Source organism: Belonocnema kinseyi, chromosome 1 (genome assembly GCF_010883055.1).
Source record: "Belonocnema kinseyi isolate 2016_QV_RU_SX_M_011 chromosome 1, B_treatae_v1, whole genome shotgun sequence".
Lineage (NCBI taxonomy): Eukaryota > Metazoa > Arthropoda > Insecta > Hymenoptera > Cynipidae > Belonocnema > Belonocnema kinseyi.
The window spans coordinates 106,327,863-106,332,716 of NC_046657.1; positions in this window are offsets into that span (position 1 = coordinate 106,327,863).

The window sequence follows — 4,854 nt, forward strand, 5'->3', positions numbered from 1 at the left end:
CGATAAAAAAAAATACGTGTCTCTTATTTTTCGATGTACTACAACATATTGCAGTTTCATCAAAATCGGTGAGGGACACCTGGGATAGTTTCCTTGTGAGTTGTTAAGCTTCAAAGGCAGATGCCTATAGTTTTCTCGCCGATAGTAGTCGATTTTTCTTGATTGGATCTATTAATGTATTTTTTATCTAAATTCGTAGTGTTATGTTATGTCCACTGACTTAAAATTTGTTAATTGATAACGTATTTTATGAACAGCCCCTAATATATACCAGTATTTCTTAATCATAAATTAAATAGCAGCTTTTCCGAGAAATGTATTTCTAAGAATGCATTTTGTTATTAAAAAACTTATTTATTTTTACCTTTTACTTAACTCGATTAACTTTACGTTTAACCACGCAGTTTTATGTAATAAAAAATAGTTAATGTGGTATAAACTTGAATTTATTGTAGTGTCTACATCAGAAAATGCACCTGTTTCAAAAAAAGCGGATGTAAGAAGATGTGAAAAGATAGGAAAAAGCGACAAGGTAATCAGGTAGAAACTTTATCACTGACTCAAGTAAACTAAATTTAGTTTTTGCTGACAACAGGGTATGGTAGTTATTATCTTACTATTATTTTAATTAAGTGGATAACCAGTTTCAAGTTACAGCAATGTTCACTTTTTTGCGTTCATCCTTCTTGCATATCATAACATTTTTTTTTAAGTCTTGTAGACAATAAATTTTCTGACATACTTGCATTTCAGTAAAGGTGGCAAAAATTATATTAAAGTAAATTTACTTCAACACAGAAAGTGCATTTCAGTGAAAAGAAACAATATTAAGTTTTATTGCATGTAATATTCTTTATTCTCCGTCTTTCAATTTCAATGAGGGAATTACAGCCTAATGAAATTATTACTTTATTGATAAAGTGTACCTCTATTCTACCGAAGAGTAGCATGGAATAAAAATATGAACATCATTTAATTTTCCGTTCTTTCTTTACGTCAAATAATTTACAAGAAATCGAAAGAGCTCAGTATAGAATTCAATAGAATCTACAGAATTAAAAGAAAACTAATTAGAATCTGTTATAATTTGAAAGAATCATTTAGAATTTGAAAGAATCTGTTAAACTTCGAAAGAATGAGTTAGAATTCAATAAAATTTGTTAATATTTAAAATAAAACGTTATAAATCGAAGTAATCTATCAGAGTTTATTAAAATTCTTTAAAATCTGTTAAAATTCGAAAAAATCCATTGGAATTGTAAAGAAACCGTTGGAATTCGATAGAATGATTCAGAATTCAATAAAGCCCGTCATTATTCAAAAGAATCATTTAGAAAACCAAATAATTCAACAGAATTTGTTACAGTTCTTTAGAGTCCGCTACAATTCGAAAGAATTTCTTGGAATGTTAAAGAATCCATTCGAATTTGCAAAAATGATGTAAAATTCAATTCAATCTGTTAGTATTTAAAGGAATCCGTTTGAAATCGAGAAAAGCCATGATTATTCATTAGCCTTCTCTACAACTCGTTATAATTTGAGAGAATTCATCTGAAATTGGAAATAATCTGTTGGAATTCGAAAAAACAAATTATAATTCAATAAAGTCCGTTAGTAGTTGAAAGAATCCGTTAGAAGTAAAAATAATCCAACCACAGTTCATTAGAAGTCTTCGGAATCCGATTCAACTTGAAAGAATTAATTGGAATCTTATAGAAATTCCGTTAAACTTCAAAAGAATGAGTTAGAATCCAATTAAATCCGTTAGAATTTGAAAGAATTCGTTAGAAATACAAATAATTTATCGCTAGAGTTATTCAGAGTCCGTAAAAATTCAAAAGAATTAATTAGATCTTTAAAGAATCCGTTAGAATTCGAAAGAATGAGTTAGGATTCTATAATATATGTTAGTATTCCAAACAATCCATTAGACATATAAGTAATCCATCAGAATTTGTAAGAATTGTTAAGAATGCGTTAAAATTCGAAATAATGTGTTAAGAATTGAAATAATGAATTCGTTAAGCTTTGAAAGAATGCCTTAGAATTCGAACCAATATTATAGAATTCAAACTAATATTGTAGAATCATGAAGAATCTTCCCGAATTCGAAATAATTTTTATAAAAATTTGAAAAAAATGCAGTCAGGATTGTAAGAATCCGTTAGAATGGGAAAGAATAAGCTAATAGAATCACTTAGAATTCAATAAAGCCCGTCAGAATTCAGAATCCAAAAGTATCCGTTAAAAATGCAAATGATCCATCAAATTTTGTTATAATTCTTCAGAATCCTGACATTATATCTCACAAATGATAACAATTTACACCAGGACCTTTTAACTCCGGTCTTCGTTACTACGGTCTCGGCGTGCACACAGTCACACTTGAGTACAAGGCCCCGAACAATACGAAGTTCAGAGGTCGAATTCTAACAAATTTTTTCAAATTCCATTAAAATATTTCAAAATCCTAGGCATTATTCCAAAGAAAAACAGATTGTTTCGAATGCCAACAGCTTGATTAATAGACTCTAACGGAATCTTTCAAATTCAAATAAACTTTTCTTGATTTATAATGGGTTTTACAGAAGTCTAACGAATTATGATGTATTATTTCGATTTCTAATGGATTCCTGCAAATACTAACGGATTCTATAGAATTTTAAACCATTTTTGCAAATTCCAGTAGTTTCTTTCTCATTATAACGGGGTTTAGAGAAGTATATTGAATTCTAATAGATTATTTGGATTTCTAACGGATTCTGCTGAATACCGACGGGCATTCATGAATTCTAACTCATTCTTTCGAATTCTAACGGATTCTTTAAAATTCCAATGGATTCTTTCGAACTATAATGGGTTTTAGAGAATTCTATCGAATTCTAATAGATGGTTTGAATTTCTAACGTATTCTATTGACTTTTAAACCTTTTCTAATTTCAATGAATTCTAAAGAATTATAACGAATCCTGATAGATAATTTGGATTTCTAACGGATTCTGCAGAATACCGACGGGCATTGATGAATGCTAACTCATTCTTTTGAATTCTAATGGATTCTTTTGAATTCTAATGGATTCTTTTAAATTCCAATGGATTTTTCAAATTATAACGGGTTTTGGAGAATTCTATCGAATTCTAATAGATTATTTGGATTTCTAACGAATTTTTTTATTACTAACGGATTTTATTGAATTTTGAACCATTTCGAATTATAATGGATTCGGTTAAATTATAGAATAGCTGGTACCCCCTTTATTTCCTGAAAAATTTTCTTTTTCCAAAATCAAACTATTGGAACATGAAATTGAAGTTAATTCGAAGCGATTTGTTAAAAGAAAGCATTACAATTATTTTTAATTGCGTTATTATAACGTGTCAAATATGGGTCTACCAACAATTTGACCCTCGTCCCCATTTCCAACTTTAAAAAAAATACAAATGAAATTTTTGAAAATGGTTATATTGATGAAAATAATTCACAAAAAATGTACCATTTTATTAAAAAAGAATAAAAATTTTCGTATATATACTCTTTTTTCTAGCAAGAATGTTTAAAAACACTTTAATGGTAAGTTGAATAGAACAAATTCAAATTTTTGGTAGACCCATATTTAACCCGTTATAATAATGCAATTAACAATAATTTTACTGCTTTCTTTTAACAAATAGCTTTGAATTTACTTCAATTTCATGTTCCAATAGTTTTATTTTGGAAAAAATGTGCCCATGCAATAAAGGGTGGTACCAGCTATTCCATAATTTAACCATGGATTCTCAAGAATCATAACGAATTCTGATGGACAATTTGGATTTCTAACGAATTCTACTGAATGCCGACAAGCATTGATGAATGCTAACTCATTCTTTTAAATTATAGCGGATTCCTCTAAATTCCAATGGATTCTTTCAAATTATAAAGGATTTTAGAGAAGACTATCGAATTCTAATCGATTATTTTGATTTCTAACAGATTTCTTCATTGCTAACGGATTCTATTGAATTTTAAATCATTTCGAATTATAATGGATTCTAAAGAATTTTATCGAATCCTGATGGATAATTTGGATTTCTAACGGATTCTTGAGAATACCGACGGGCATTAATGAGTGCTAACTTATTCTTTCGAATTCTAACGGATTCTTTAAAATTCCAATGGATTCTTTCGAACTATAATGGGTTTTAGAGAATTCTATCGAATTCTAATAGATTATTTGAATTTCTAGCGGATTTCTTTATTACTCACGGAGAGAATCTTGCCTCGGAAGGGGTTGCGAATCTTGCCTCAGAAGGGCTGCAATGCGCGAGTACTTAGACGGGTATATTGCGCAATATTATGCATTCCAATTGGAAACCGTTCAGGCGAACCTGACACTTTACGTTTGGATTCCTTCGAATTCAGACCAAAGCTATTTGAAGGCAAAACCCCTGACATTGAACTGGAAACGAGAACTTGGTGTAATCCGTTAGAAGTCGACAGAATCCCTTAATATTGGAAACAATTCAACAGAATTCGAAAAAATCTATTTATAATTTTATATTTACAAAATATCTATTTTAAATAATCTATTAGGTTCCAAAAGAATCAATTAGATTTGAAGATAAGGGATATAAATTCGAAAGAATGCGTTAGAATTTCAAAGAGTGAGTTAGAATTTGAGAGAATCCGTTAGTATTCGAAAGAATTCATTAGAATCTGCTAGAATTCAAAATACTGCAGTAGAATTCGAAAGAATTAAAAGTAAATCTTAAGAATTCATTAGAATTCGGAGAAATCCATTGAAACTCGAAAGAATCAGAATTCGAAAGGATAAGTCACAGTTAAAAAAAAAAATTCAGCGGAAATTAAATGAT